This window comes from Lissotriton helveticus, chromosome 7 (genome assembly GCF_964261635.1).
Source record: "Lissotriton helveticus chromosome 7, aLisHel1.1, whole genome shotgun sequence".
NCBI classification, from domain to species: Eukaryota; Metazoa; Chordata; class Amphibia; order Caudata; family Salamandridae; genus Lissotriton; species Lissotriton helveticus.
Window position 1 is genome coordinate 1,092,252,245 of NC_136068.1, and position 16,453 is coordinate 1,092,268,697.

At 42.8% G+C, this 16,453-nt stretch overlaps 1 long non-coding RNA gene across 1 annotated transcript in view; it reads right to left on the minus strand.

The window, feature by feature from the left end:
- The window catches only part of LOC144767239 (uncharacterized), a 51,560-nt gene extending 36,041 nt beyond the window's left edge, over positions 1 to 15,519 (minus strand). The window contains exons 1-2 of the long non-coding RNA XR_013598114.1: positions 14,902 to 15,519; positions 11,805 to 11,948 (exon numbers count right to left, since the gene is read on the minus strand). This is a non-coding gene — a long non-coding RNA (uncharacterized LOC144767239). The remainder of the gene's footprint in view (positions 1 to 11,804; positions 11,949 to 14,901) is intronic.
- Positions 15,520 to 16,453: the final 934 nt, after the last annotated feature.

Here is a 16,453-nt window from a genome sequence, read left to right on the forward strand (position 1 = left end):
AAATATGAATTTAATTAATACAAACTAAACAATAAAATTCCACAAATAAAACATATAGTACAGTCACTCCAATTTATAAAACAGTACAAACAAAAAGTCAGGAAAAGTATAAATTACTTTTCCCACCACAATAAATGTATCAGTAGGGAAAGCGTTGAATTAAACAAGGGTAACATTTACTATTTCCACTCTACTCAGTGCAACAGTAGGGAAAGTGTAGGATTGAGGAGGAGTAAAATTTACTATTCCCATGTCAATAAGTGGTAACAGTAGAGAAAGTGTTGGATTACAGAAAGGTCAAATTAACTATTCCCACTCCAGTCAGTGCAACAGTGGGGAAAATGTTGGAATGTGGAGGGGTTAAAGTTACTATTTCCACTCCAGACACACCAACAGTAGGGAATGTGTTGGATGGCGGCGGGGTAAGATTTACTATTCCCACTCCAGTCAGTGCAGCAGTAGGGAAAGTGTTGTATTGTGGAAGGGTAACATTTACTATTCCCACTACAGTCAGTGCAACAGTAGAGAAAGTATATTATCGCGGAGGGGTATGATTTACTATTCTCACTCCAGACAGTGCAACTGTAGAGAAAGTATATTATCGCGGAGGGGTATGATTTACTATTCTCACTCCAGACAGTGCAACTGTATGGCAAGTGTGGGATTGCGGAGAGGCTAAATTTATTTTTCCCACCCCAATCAGTGCAACAGTAGGGAAATTGTTGGATTGCAGAAGGGTAAAATGTACTATTCCCACTCCAGTCAGTACAACAGTAGGGAATGTGTTGGATTGGGAGGGGTCAAATTTACTATTCCCACTCTAGTCAGTGCAACAGTAGGGAAAGTGTTGGATTGCGGAGGGGTCAAATTTACTATTCCCACTCCAGTCATTCTTTCCAACATTAAATACAGAGTAGTTCACTTTTAAAAAAATAAAAAAGTTTAAAACGTTATTAAATAATATATTTTTTTAATAATTACATGGACAACTTTTAAATATATCATTTAATTTTAATAATAAACAACTTACATACTTATTACAATCTTTAATACAAATATTATAATTATAATTAAAATACCAGACTATGGGGCTGATTACGATGGAGGGCGGACACGTATCCCAAACGGGACCACCTGACAGTCCATCGGCGGTCCCGACATAGGCATTACAATAATACTGCCACCACGAGGGCCACAATGTCTATATTTTGTGTTATGGTGTGTGCTGCTAGCTGCAGCACACACCACAAGACAAAAAAGGAGACACTGCACATATCCCTGCATTACGTGGCAGACAACATGTGGTGCTTGCTACATGGTGCAGGGATATGGCCCTCCAGTGCTCATATTTGGGGTGCAGGTGGGAATGGGGGCCCTCTACGGGCCAACAAAGTCCTTTCTGCCTGCCTTTTCATGGCGGGTTACCCGCCATGAAAAAGGCAGGTGAAAGGGACATTGTAATCCCTATGGGGGTGTCGGCCTCCTTGAGCCTGTTGGAACCATGGCAGTTGGTCTTTCCGACCGCCAAAGACACAACCTCCAAAGACATGCCCGCTATTGCAATGTTGCAGGGATAAAACCTGCTTATGATGGTGGTGAAACCGCCACCGACAGGCTGTCGGTGGTGATTTATCAATAAAAATATGAATACTAATAACCTAATATATATTTAATTACCTTCCAATATCTTAAATACACAATTTACAATATTTATTAACAATTAAATCAATGTATTTATTTATTAACATTAATTAAATGCTATAAATAATTTACTGCACACACTTTACCCTTACAAAAACAACAAACTAAACCAAATAATTTATTACAAAATGTACGTAACTAATTACCAAATAATACAGTAAGTATAATAATAATTAATTATTATTTAATTATAATTCATTTACTTCCCTCCTATACCCCTACAAAACCCACAACCCACACCTAAAACTTGAATTAAAAAACAAATGTAATCATGCAATTAACATAAATAATTAACAATTGATATTAATTAATTAATTCCCTGTTATTTAGATTCTGTGTTGGTGCGTAAAATATTTACTGTGCTTTCTCATTGGGTACCAACCGAATGTCACTGCCATTCCTTCCGATTTTTTAGTGTTTTGTAAATGTTATGAATTATATACAAGGACATTTTTGCTTCCACTTTTCAAAAGGAGATATCCCGGCATTAGAAAGAGTGGAACAATGTTTTAAATAATTTTTCAACTGTCCGATAGTGAAACCTGTATATATGTCGGCTTATTTTTAAGACATGCTGTAAGGCCATGTGGCACTTTATTATTGTTATGACTCGCTGCTATTCCTTGTTCTTAAATTATGTTTTAACATTTGAGCTCCGTGCAGATATGTTTTTATCAGATTTCTATTAATATGATGATGTACCGATGTGGATGTAATGTTGACTGTTTTATATGCATGCACTTTTATGGAAGTGTGAACTTTCCGAATAAAGAAACTGAATTGAATTGAATATTAATTAAAAATTAATTATAATTAAATTACTTCCCACCCTATGCCCTTACAAAACCCACAACCCACACCTGAAAGTAACATTAAAAAATCATTATTATACAATTAACATAAATAATTATCAATTAAATAATTCATATTAGTTAAAAATAAATGTTTAATTAATTATAATTAGGGCTCCCGGTTTTATGGTATTTATTTTTTTGCCATTTCCGTCTGTATTTATCCATATTTATTTTTGGGCATTTTTTCTGTATTTATCCACATTTATTTTTGCCACAAGTAAAAGACGATGCTACAGCTAGTATTTTTCCACATTTATTTAAATTGACAATGCACACATGCGCTCCCTTAAACTAGCGATTTGTTGTGGCTTTAGCAGTGCTTTAAATGGTCCGGTACTGAGTAATTTGAAAAGGAGAGTACCTGTGCTTCTCAGTTCTGCTATAAAAACACTTTAGGATAGAGTACAAGCACTTTCAAATTTAAAAAATAGACAGAACTCCTCGGGTGAAAAATTACCTGATGCTGGTTAACAGAACAGATGCTGTCCTTACATAAATGCAATATTTTTCTATTATTCCATGCATTTGACATTTTACCTTTCCCTCATTACCTCTGTCTTGGGCTTTCTCATTGGGTACCAACCGAATCTCACTGCCATTCCTTCCCCGTGCAATAACAAGCCAGGCCAAACTACTATTCATTTTTTATTGTTTTGTAAATGTTATGAATTGTATACAAGGACATTTTGGCTTCCACTTTTCAAAAGGAGATATCCTCCCCTCGTTCGCCTCCCTGCCACCAGCAATCTGCCCCTAATTCTCCCTCCTTTCCCTCACTGGCACGTCCGCGTACCACAGACTAGTTATGATGTGTTCCATCATTAACTATGAATTAAGCCACTGAGTGATTGTTAAGGGGCTAGACCATTACATTCAAAAAGGGTGCTATGAGACTTTTATGCCCTAGAAAGGTAAAGTTTATATATGTCCTGCAAACAAAGTTAAGAAAATCATGGGGAGGTACAAAATATTAACCAGAGGAACAGCTATCGGTGGTGCAGCAGGTGCAGTGGCACCGAAGCCTTAGGGCCCCACTGTACCCCACTATAACTGCACTTCACCGCCCAAACTGTGGACCGAAAGGGTTCCAATTTCCTACTTGCTTATGGCAAATTTACTACGCCACTCACTGCATATTCCTGTGTGGGCTCCACCCGCAGACATTGTAGTGGGGGAGATGTGGCGTAGGGTTGTTGATCTGATGCCTGACAGAGCAGTGTAGGAAATGTGAGGTGGTCGTGGAAAGCTCAGCAAGGGAAGAAACTCTCCTGTCCTCTCAGGAACCGGAGCAGGCTACATAGGATAGATCTGTCACAGTATTGTTTCTCTCAGAAAACCCCTCCCCACCCAGGATTTCAATTACTGGGTGTGTCATTGACATCTCGTTAGGTATACCTCATTGTACTGAAATGTGCCCGCTCGACGCGGCTTGGAAGAGCTCGCCACCCCGCCCGTGCAACATTGCATAACAGTGGAGTGAAACGGAGAGACGCACTTCAAGAAATGCAAAAATGCCATCACTTTTGTATGTTGAAAATGATACAATACCTCCTTATACGAGGAAACATCATCTTCTTTTAGGTTTAAAACAAGTCAAGTGACAGGAAGCCCTGCTGCAGCACTGTGAATTTAAGTGCTTAACCGCATGCGTGCGGGCGGAATTCCGCCCGTACGCTGGGATTTGCGGTATCGCATGTTACATGACGAGCTGGGCTCGTCATCAGCGTAGCAGGAGGCTACCTCATGACGAGCCCAGCTCGTCATGAGCGTCGAAGGGGTTAAAACGTGCACTGTATGGGGCCAGGGACAGGAAGAGTCAGGGGCGTTGGGGGAGGCTACAGCATGGGGTGAAAGAACAATAAAGCCTCTTTATCAAGTAAATGGTCTTTCAAAAGACCTGTGAAGTACTCTGGTGCGGCTGGCTGTGTGTGTGCACCTGTGAAGGAATTTCCAGCAGCAAGAAGGGGGCCTGGAGAGAACTCTGAATTCGAGCGCAGCAAAGTTTTCTAGTATTTTGCTGTTTCTAAATATAAATACAGACAAAGGAAATATAGATTTCCGTCTGTATTTATATGTAGAAATCCGTAAAAATGGAAAACCGGGAGCCCTAATTATAATTGATTTACTTCCCACTTTGTACCCCCATACACCTCACAACACACCATGGTAATAAAAATTACAAAAGCTATTAAATCAAATATGAAAAGTACAAAAATCCACAAACTATATTAAAAAAACATTAATACTATTTATACAAACAATTCATAACATATACAATGAAAACATATATTAAAATACACAAAATATTCAAAAATGGATATTATTAACAACAATATTTCTAACATCGATATTACCAACATAGATATCTTTATAATTGATATTAACACTTTCCATATTTCTAAGATCAAAATTACTCATCTTAAAATTGATATATCATCCAACAATAGACTTGCTGATGATATTTCTGCCTGACGATGTTTCCAACTTGATATTTATGTAGGCTGAGTAAAATGTCAATATTTTTCTGAATACCATTCCAACCCATCCACCCAAACCGGATGGTATGTCTAGAGGTATTGCCAGAACAGTTTGCTTGGGATGCAATGGACAAAAATTAGCTAGCATTGATTCTGAATTCTTTATCCCCTAATTTGTTTTGGTATGTGAATAACTTAGTAGTACATTTTTCTTCTTGGATTGCTGAGGGTGTCAATATATTGGCCCTGCCAAAGCTAGTTAACTGCCATAGAGCTTGTCCTTCTGCAGGGTGGTACTCCCCCCAAACTCAATGAATTCAAAAGAACCTGTAGAAGACAAGAGAAGGTTTGGAGCAGTAGCTATGCCCTAGATGAAAAGGTAACATATAGGAAGTTTTTAGCGACTTATAAAGTAGAAATAAAGTTTGAAAAATAAATCTTTTTTACTGAAAACATTAAGGACCCGATTACCATGTCAGTCGGAAACTCTTCCGACCGACTCAGATTCGGAATCGGGTCCGACCGAATCAGGTTCTGCTACAACACCTGCAATTGCAGTGAAGCTTTCGAGATATGTATGGGACATTTTGACTTAAATTAATAGTCAAGTCTGTCCACATTTGTTTTTAAGGTGTGCTCACTTTGACCTCCATTAAAGTTTGATTTTGGCCAGAATCCGCACTCTTTTAACTTGCACTTATATCACACTTTTGCACTGTCTCACTCAAGACCAGCTCCACTGCAATTGCAGGTGTTGTAGCACACCGGGCAGGCATTTGGCCCGCCCGGTGAACAAAACCCAATGATGAAGCATGTCACCCAATAGACGGGTGAGTGAGGGTTTTAAAAACAAATAATTTTGTTTTTTTCCTTGTTGCACGTTCACTTTCTTTTTTTCTTTTTTTCACTTTCTGTTCCCATATGGTGGCTACATTGAGTCACTAGAGGCACCTAGAGGTGCCTGTCACAGGGTGCAGGGATGAACTGCACCTCCTGTTTCACTATGGGAGCATGCATGATGGCCTGTTTACGGCCGTAATGCATGCTCTGATAATGAATTGTAGGAATACGACTGAACAGTGTCAGGACCGGGTGTTGGTCGGTCCGATTCCGTCCAACATCAAAATCAGGCCCATAGTCTACTAGACTATATCAGTGTTGACCAAGTGTTAGTTGTGGGGAAAGTGAAGGCACAAGGAAGTGAGTCTGTGATAGATTTCTCAGGGTATTTATTGGGAACACAGCTATGTTGAAGACATTCACTCAAAAGATCATTTTGAAATCCCACAATATGAGACATTTTCCTCTTATTGTGAGACTTATGGTAAGAGCAGAATTTGAGAAGCTGCAAAATGCTAAAATAATTGAACCGCTCTTGTCTTCTTACTGGATTTTGCATTTTTAGTGGTACAATAGCAAGTAGGATGGTGAGGTTTTATGTAGATGCCAGATGTGAAATGAAATGAATAAATTAGTTTTTGTATAGCGTGGTAGCAACCCTGAGGCTTCTTAGCGCGACGGACACAAGCAAGAATAGAGGGTGTTGGAAGCTGAAAAATTTGTTAAAAAGGAAGGTTTTTAGATATTTGCGGAAAGCAAGTAGGTTGGGTTCTGCCTGCAGAGGGAGGGGAAGAGCATTCCATAGCTTGGCCACGTTAAAGGAGAAGGAGCAGCCTCCACATCTTGATCTCAAAACTTTAGGAACAAGGGCAAGATGGGTTGTAGCAGATCGAAGCTGTCTGGGGGGCTGATAGGGAGAGATCAGGGAGTGACAGATGTCCGGGCCGGTTCTCCAGAGGGCTCTGTGGGCGATACATAGGGCCTTGAATTGAATTCACTCCTTGACTGGAAGCCAATGTAATTCCCTCAGGCCCGCCCTAGAATTTGAAGCAAAGTTCGGGCAGCGCAGTTTTGAATAATCTGAAGCCTATGAATAGTGGATTGAGGGGCCCCCAGGTACAAGGCATTCCCATAAGCTAAACGAGACAGGACTAGGCCCTGTACCATAATCTGTCTTGCCTGGAAAGGGAGCAGAGGAATGATTTTGTGTAATAGTCTAAAACAAAACGTAGCAGGAGGCGGATAGCACCACCGCCTGTTGGTTGAAATTGAGTGACCTAACCAACCAGATGCCTAAGCTTTTTAATGTACTTTTTGGAGGAGGGGGGCGGGGTCCAAGACACAATAGATGTGCATTGAATGAAGGAGCGTGACCCAGGAGCATCAGTTCTGTTTTTTCTCCGTTCAGTTTCAAACAGGAGAGAGTCATCCAGTTAGCCAGTTCCACGAGGCAACCGCTCAGATTGGATGCAGTGGCGTTCGGCTGACTCAGAGCCACCACCAGCTGAGTCGGCATAAGTGATGATATTAATGCCGAAGGGACGAACAATCTCAGCTAGGGAGCTCATATATACATTGAATAATGTAGGGCTCAGGGAGGTGCCCTGAGGGACGCCGCAACCGAGCGGGAAACTGGGTGAGACATGGTTGGCTTCAAAGACCTGAAAGGTACGCTCTGTCAGGAAAGACCGGAGCCATGTGGTGGCATGTGATGTCCAAATAATAGCATTGTTGAGAACCAAATTTCCAATACTCAGAAGTGAGGTGATCTTAGCTTTAACTAAAGAGGTACAATGGTTTTCCACTCATAATCTATTCTCTTCCTATTATCAGGTGTGCCCACATTTAGAGAGTAAAGCTTGTTGTGTAGTTTGTGTAGTTCCTGTTTTGTTGTATGCCATTTGGATTAGCTTCTGCAGCTGCTGTTTTCCAGAGGCTTATGATAGAACTATTTAGAAATGTGTGTTATGTTATCCGTTTTCAATGTGTAGTACTGGTGACGGCAATGGATAAGACAGATGAAAAACAAGGGTCTGTGTAGTGGTTTGAGCAAACATCACTGTGAAATTAGCAAATGTGAGTTTGCTTATCATGAGGCTATGCATTTCATAAGTCATCAAGCCTAAACAGAAATTAGGAGAATCCATTAACAGTGCTCTTGCACTAAAGAATAATGATGATCTAAGGTCTTTTCTGGGGTTGGTTGGAGTTTATTCAAAGTTTAACTTGAGGTTCTCTGACAAAACCAATCACATGAGACCGGATATGAAGAACAAAGTTACGTTTCAGTGGTCATAAGAGGGCCAAAGGGCTTTAATTTTGTGTCAAACTAGAAATCTATAAAGCTCAATTGCTAAAGGGTTCAAATCCCAAAGTCCATACTATTGTCCCTACTGATGCCATTAGTAAAGGTGTAGGAGCAATCCTTACTTAAGTGGGAAGTACAGGTAAAGACGTTGTCATCAATTTTGACTCCGGTTTAGATGTAATGTCCAGTTAACTTTTATTGTGGAAGCTTGCTGCTGAAAGAACTGGCAGTGATGGTTGAACTGGAGTGTCCGTATGGACAAACTGGATGCTAGAACGTAATTGTGACATCCTCAATTCTTGGTAGACTCCTGCACCTCAAGAAGGTCTGACCTCTGCATTCCGCTCATAAACTTACCAGGTTCTTCCTTTTCTGTGTCTGCCGCAACTGTCTCTCAAGTAGTGCAAGCCAACCCCTCACATTAGATACAGGGGAGTCCACGCCCAACATAAGTCCCTCTTTAGAAATGTGCAAAACACAGTGGTTTGGTGGATGACTCAGTGGCAGATCCAACCATCCATCCTCCTTGGTGCTCCTTGTGAGCCTAAGCTGTATGGGTTTTCCTAAAGGTACGACTAGATCAGCCTCCATCATGCTTAGTGCAAGGATATCTTTCCAACATAGACCCTCCACAAGTAGACCCACTCACAACTGTGTGCCTTATTTCAGACCTGCCAGTGCACCCAGACCAGTCGATGGCGAAAAGGTTTACCTTCTATGGGTTTGGTCAGGCTGTTGTACCATCTGGGGCACCCTTACAGGTTATGATTCAGTGACCAACCAAAATCCCACTGGCTGAGCTATCCAAGAATCCAGTGCATCCGTGCCATTTAGAAACACAGTTTTCAGAATCAAAAAGGTCTTGAATTGGATCTGGGAAGCAGCTCCCTGTTTTGCCAACCGCATTTTCAGAGCCACGAGCTCCAGCTTCATAGGGGTGACCTCCTCTTCCACACTGAACAGGACATTGACTATCTGGATTATTGACAGGGACTCGGCTCCAATCTGCATTTGTGTGTTCTGACAGCGCGCAGCTAAAGCAGATGCACGGTGATTTGTTTTAGACATCCATGCAACGTTGGGTTTCTTTCTCTGGTAAAAGGACCTATTCCCATGGTCTTCTGTTCTGGCAGAGAAACCTGGGAACCGCCTTTCTCATTTTTTTTAGGCTTCTGTTCTCCTCATCTATCTTTTTCAACTGTTGACCCTGACTCTTATATCGTTTCCTATTTGTACTCCGCTTCCCACTAGTTGCGGAATGCTGCTTTGGAACAGCAATCTGAGTACCAGTGAGGTGCTGTCTCACCTCCACTGAACCATCATCCTGGAGGCATTTTATCGACAAATGACTGTACAGTGACTCATGTGATGCTGCCTCCCTTTGATTAAAATTCCATTTCATTCCATTCAGCCAAGTCTCCGAGACATTCTCTGGTGCTTTGGTGCATTTTTTAAATTCTTGTGGTATTCAGCTGACTGAGTGCAACCTGCCTCATCAATGACTCCTTAATACATTCACTCTTGGCGCTAGACATCATAGTTTTGTTTAATGTTTACACGTATGTCGATATCATTCTAATAGCGATTCTTGCATACGTTGGGCTTGTCTAGCCTTACTAACGTTTTTTTTTAACTTTAGCTAATGAATGAAGCACAGGAGTGAGACAAAATAATACTATTCATTCAACATATATTATGATATCCATGCTCCTTCGCTCTAGTGCCTTTGCTGCTTCGGGTGCATGATTGGGACCTCGTTGTACTGGACACTTGTGGCTCCATTAATAGGAAATAGTCTCAAAAATCCAGACAGTCCAAAACCCCACTACTCAAACTGGGACTGGGGTCTGATCCAAGTCAGACGATGAGAGCACAGTACGATTGGTAAATGCACAGAGTTTTGTATTCCAAAGGATGGATCTGGCAGCTAGGAGTTACAGTACACTGGCAGAGTCACTGGGACAGCGACTTGTTAGGGCCTCACGGTCTCAAGGTTCTCCGCAAAGGGAATAGGTGATAGATAATGACTGTGTCCATAACAATGTCCTTAGTGGCACCAAATATCATGGGCATGTACCTCAAGGTTAGAAATGATAAATTTGGGTGTGTACCCAAGGGTCCTTCGGCAGCCATTGAACCCACAGGCTCAGCGGGTACAGTCTAGGACCTGGGATTCGGGGTTAAGGTTCAGTCACAACATTAAAGTCTTATATCAACAGAAATGTCAGGGCTAGAGAAATAGTCCTACATATTACAGATCTAGAGCATCTAGCTGTAGTCAATGGGAACAGACCTAATGCTTCTGGGGTGAAGAGGAAAGTCATCTGTGTCCCTTTAGGGGTCGACGAGTCAGATACTACCCTGATGGCATTGAACAGGTCAGGACGGTGCATCCTCACTAAAGTTGAAGTTCTGGAAAACTCCTTCACCTTGGCCCTTTTTTGCTGTTTCCAGACAGCTCTGGCCTGCTGAGCAGCTGCAGATCTTTGTGTCTTCTGGTTGTTCACTCCCTGTCATGATCTCCATAGAGGCCTTTAGCCAAATAGGCCTTGATTCAGAGAAACATGAGAACCCAGAACCAAAGTGTACGCTTTATTTGAGATTCAAAGTCTTCCCTCAGTCAAGAGGACATGCAGCGCTGACCTTTGCCCTTTTTCCCCAGGCGTTTTTAGAGGCACACAGATTTCAGACTCGCAAGAACTAGTCATGTTGTTATGTTGGCCCCAGCCACAAGAACCGATGGCTAGACGATGGCATGCACAGGACAGGAAAATGGGAAAAGAGAAGATAGCGCCTTACACCCAAGCTTTGCCTGCACTGGTGTGATGGGTAGGACGGAGTATGTCTTCTTTCATGGTAAGAACAGAAGCAGGGCTATGTTCTGCACAGGGCTCCTACATACTAATCATGTTTCTCAGGAGGACAGTGAGAAAATCACCAGTAGTTTTTTTTCAGTAAAAGAAAAATCAGGCTTTCAGGGACAAGAGCGAGTAGTTGGAGACATTAATGGAAGAATTGTATTTACTCCTCCAAAAACGCCAGCCCTTATGAGACTGCGGGAGGATTGAAAGGGCAAGCTACATAATGATGTTCTCGCTTTGTAAAATAAACGCTGGTGGTTGGAGAATGGGACCTGATGTGTCAGAGTTAAAGGATAATTTTGCACCTTGGAAATTAAAGTCCACGGAAAGGAATAAGAGCAGTGTGATGTGCTGAAGAACTGAACTGATTTCCAAACTGTATCAGCACCTGTGAACCGTATGTATGCAGAAACCGTACTCTACTGCGGTCATTGTTTTTACTTTTCTTTGACAATTATATACAGAGACCAACTCATTGGTTCCTTAGGCCAGTGGCAGCAGAGGACCAACCAATCTATTAGTTGAGCAGTTGAGGCCTGTGAACTGACACTGAAGGAAAGTTGTGAGTGCTCCCAACAGAAACTCTGCTCTCCTTCGTCCAGAGAATCCTGCATCTCCATTTTACATCAGCAGAGGTGTTCTTCGATGCAGCAGTGAGAAAGCAATCACTTTAAAGCCAGGCCACGAGCTTGAATGCTTTTAAACATTTTCTTTTTTCTAGGTGTTAATTTTCCACTAGATGTACCCAGGAAAATGTTATTACCGGTAAGGGTGTTTTATTCTAGAAGGGCCACGTCATCTGGCCAACGTGCAGTTGGTTTGCATCCCGATTCTGTGGAGACTTGCAGTGTAGAGCGTAAAAAAGAGCCGTCTTGCCACATTCTCTTCCTTTGTTCTCTTTCTCATCCTGTCAACACAAAAATGAAATACATCCTAGTTTATTAACATGACTTATGAGTTCCCATGTGATGTTAACGCTTTATGGCTTCATGAGTAATAGGTATTGTGTAACTCTGGGACTTTCCCCAGCAGAATGCAAATATTGTACCCGCATCTTCAAGACTTCTGAAGAGAGAAACCATGGGAGACTTTTCTTCCTAGTAAACACTGGCTTATTTCTGGAGCAGTGTATACGGAAGTGCAACTTGTTTTTCTTTCTTTTGTCATTCTTTCTCGCTTCGGTTTCACCTTTTATCTGTTAATGTCTTTTCGCGTTCCTCTCGATTACTCTTTATGTCTCTTTTTCTTTCCACACGTCTTTCCTTTACTGGCACTACATATCGGGGCAAGCATAAAAAGAGACAGGCTGCAAAAAGAGACCGCAAATTGCGCACATGCTTTTTACAACCAGGCTCTGACTTTACCGTGTGAGGTATTTACTAATAGGTCATGTCGCAAAATCTCCATGTTAGAAAGTAGCAGGTTTGTGCGAGGTATTTATTGACCAACTACTATGCTGTATGCAAAGAGTACCACCAACATCACAACCTCTTCTGCCTTTCTTCATTGGCTCACCTGGAGACAAATCACATCTCACCCGTGCAGCGCTCATCTTAAGGTTCCATTTCACGTTCTCACGCTGAGCGCACCACCACACCCCAGTCACGTGGATGGCAAAACGATATGCCTAATCAATATTCATTAAGTAGGTTTTTTCTGTCTGGGACTAAAAACACAGGGGTGCAGCCCGTCAGGTAGCCACAGACCACATTCCATTTTTCCATTCCCTAACGCGAAACTTTCCTTTTTTTAAGGAGCCCATGTTCCTTAAAGTAACTGGTGCTGTTTATTGTGTTTAGGAGCACATTGGGAGAGGAGCAGGGCAATTGCTTGCTCCCCCGAGATGGCCCAATACAATTTCTGAAGGGGAAGCTGTCCAACAAGACAGCTTCCCCACTGCAAATCTTTTGCCAACTCCTTTGAGGTGCAGGCAACTTATCACTGGTTTCTGACCTCGATTACAATCATAAACCATCAATACATAACATTCCATATTGCAGTTCGGCGGGCACACCCATTTCACGCCTCCACTTATGTCACAAAACCCATTTTGCAAGTGAGAAATTATTTTTCTGACTCGCAATATGGGTTTAGTACAGAGTACAAAAACGAATTTGCAGGTGCAGACCCCGTGATGTTTGTACATTTGGCCCTTCATTCTCTAACTCGTTGCTACTCTCTCATGCCGATCCTTCTTTATCTGTTTTATCCTCCTGTTTTTCTCTGACTTGGTCATTCTCCCTCCATTTATTTATGTTTCTCTCTCCTACTGTTGCAACCTACCCAGCTTCTTCACAAGATCTCAATCTCTCTCTTTCATTACTTCTCTTGTTTCTGTTTCAGTGCTCCCACATAGTATGCACTGTCAGAACTTTGAGTCTCATTGCGATGGCCAAAGGGCCTCCACCGACAGGCTGTAGGTGGTGGTCTTTCCGCCATCTTACCAGGGATCTCCGTCAGCCATATAACAATGGCATTTTGACAGGTGGTGGTCGGAAACACCAACCGCCATGGTCCCGACCGGCGGTCTGTATCCGACCACCTGTAGGACCTCCCTGTAATCCCAGAATTGCGCCGGTACCTGTCAGGCACAACTGTAGGGATTACAATATCCCTTTCTGCCTGTCGTTCTGCGGCGGTCAACCCGCAGCAAAACAGCAGGCGGAAACGGATTTGGGGGCCTGCACCCCCAATGGGCCAAGGACATAGGACCTGGGGGCACCAATGGTGCCCTGTTCATATCCCTACACCATGTGGTAGGCACTGCATGGTGCCTGCCACGTAGTGCAGGGATATGTGTTGGTTGTCTGTTTTGGCTTGCGACAGTTGCTGCAGAGTGCAGTACCCGCCCAATGCTAACCATTGGCAATGCGCCCCCACGGTGGCGGTCGCATCCTAATTTGCTCTGTGGGACCGCCGACTCGTAGGTAGGAGGTCCAAAATACGATTGGATGGCGGATGGACGAAAGTCCGTCTGCCATCCTAATGACCCCCTAAATGCTCAAAAATCCCTACTTGTAAATGACAGAGAAATGATTGACCTTTCCATTTGAAGGGAAATCATTCCCCATGTTTAATCCTGCCAAGATTAGGGGTTTTGAAGTATAAGAATGAACTTTATAAATGAGTTCAAATACCTGAAACACAGAATCAAAATAGGTCATTTAAAATCCTGTCACTGGCATGAATTGAAACGTGCAAAGAGGTTTTTCCGAAGGGCAAAATAATTAAATAGCTGAGAAATGGTTTTCAATAAAAGAAAAATGGTTGGGAACAAAAGAGGCCCCTTTTTAGGTCTCGCCTGAGCCAACGCATGCGCTGCTCTGCGAGACATTTAGTAGGGGCTTTAAAAAGTGCTACCACAAGCTGCTTTGGCTGGCCTAGCGCTTGCGTACACGCGCGCAACCACCAGCTTTCAGCGCCCGAATAGGCGCCATCTGTATTTCCTTTCACTTGATTGCTTTCTCAATGCTCCTTCGCCCCTCCCCGCCGCGGCGTGCTGTTTTCACTTTCACACGCGGCCAATGCTTGTTTCGTTTGTTCCTGCGCGCACCCTGCCGTGCTTTAAGGTCACGCTGGTCCGCTGACTGCCTTCTCCTATGACTGCTGCCACATGCTCTCTCCGCTCTCCTCTCTCGATGCCTTCGCTGTGACAGAGACCGATGCCGCTCCCTGAGTGTAGTGTGCTTCATGCGCTTTCCCTGTGCATCGCTACTCACTCACCGCTTAGCCTGCTACGGACTATTTCTGCTTCTGCAGCGGCTGCTCGTGCTCTCGTGAAGCCGCTCCTCTCTGGCAAGCCTCTTCAGTGCGTCGCCTGCCTATTGGCCTGCCAAATGCTCCTCGTTCCCGCTCCTCACCTCACGTATGGTCCCGTGGACGATGTTTCACCACCAGACGCCGCTCCTGCTCAATCGGCTAGCTCGGCCCGCCATCACGCTGCAGTTTCTTCCTCCTTGTCTCCAATGTAGTGGGGCACTACAGGGGCACATAGGGTGTAATTACTGCACAAAATAGCTCTTTTGCTAGGAAGGACTTCTGTAGTCCCATTTCTTTATCCATGCACATACATTTGTGTGGAAGAAAGAATGGTTCTGTGTTTGCCTAGCGTAGTAACAGTCTCTGATGAAAATAACTTCCTCGTTTGATTCAAATGGAAGAGGACTTCGCACACCTTGTAAATGGGGTTGATCCGAATAGTTAATAGGTGGTTGGTGCTAATTGGTAAATCCTCCTGAGTATGGGGACAAGTTCACTATTTGGTTTGCGTTGCTCCCTGGACGGGAGGACGTCTCCAATTGCACTCCTTAGAATATTCCAAAAATGTAATCACTCTTAAAAATGTTGATTCACGTAGTTTTTATTCATTTTTCCTTATCCATATCATATCACTTTCTTCAATGATATAACTTCAATGGTTCATATTTTAGTTTCTCCTGCCCAATGCATTTTGGGTTAAGCCCTTCATCAGGGGCCTGTTTTCTGAAAACATAGAGGACATTTGTGGTATAGTAACAGGTGTACATGATCACATATGTATTGTTAGGTGACATTACGCTTATGGTGCTGGTTCCCTGTGTACCCATAGCGTGAATCATGGTGATCATCAGGTCTCATGGGAGTAGATTGTGTCATAACATGAATGAGTCCCCACTGCTGGAGTGAACAGGTGAATGAAAATACAGACCGGTAAACGGATGCTGTGTTGGTGCACATGTGACAGATAATGCGGAACAGGAGGGTGTGCCCTGATTTGATGGAGATGCATGTGTGTGCATGCATTACGAGTATGGGAGTGAATCGACGTTCAAACGTGCTCAATTACGCAATTGAATATATGCTGTTCCCTAATTTAACAAAGGTGCATAAGGAAGCATGCATTAGAAGTTTGGGGGTAAACCGACCTTCAAAAACACTCGAATGAGTCATCCATCGTCTTGCAGTGCGCAATAGAATCTCTGTGGGTTTAGGATAAAATGCGTCATTATTTTACTTTTCAAAACGATGGTGCTAACGTTATAGTTCTCTGCTGGGTTGATGGCTCACTTGGGTTTTAAGTCATTCTGAGTCACGAAGACAAATATTTTCTTACTCTTCGAGCCCGACTATGTTTCAGGTGAGATGGCGTTTTGGGAACCGGAACTTTATGAAAGTGACCAGGAAGCGTGTCGTCAGTCACGGTGAAGTGGTGATTGGAATAGACGAAGGACTGATAGAATGTCTTCTGGCAAAGATAAACAAAGGACTTTTGAAGTGCGCTTCGGTAGTCATGGAAATATTGAAATATTTACCAATTAGCACCAACCACCTTTTAACTAATTTGATCAATCCCATTTACAAGGTGTGCAAAGTCCCCTTCCATTTGGATCAAACATATATTAATTTTCTTAGCACCCAGGACAACGCACCCAA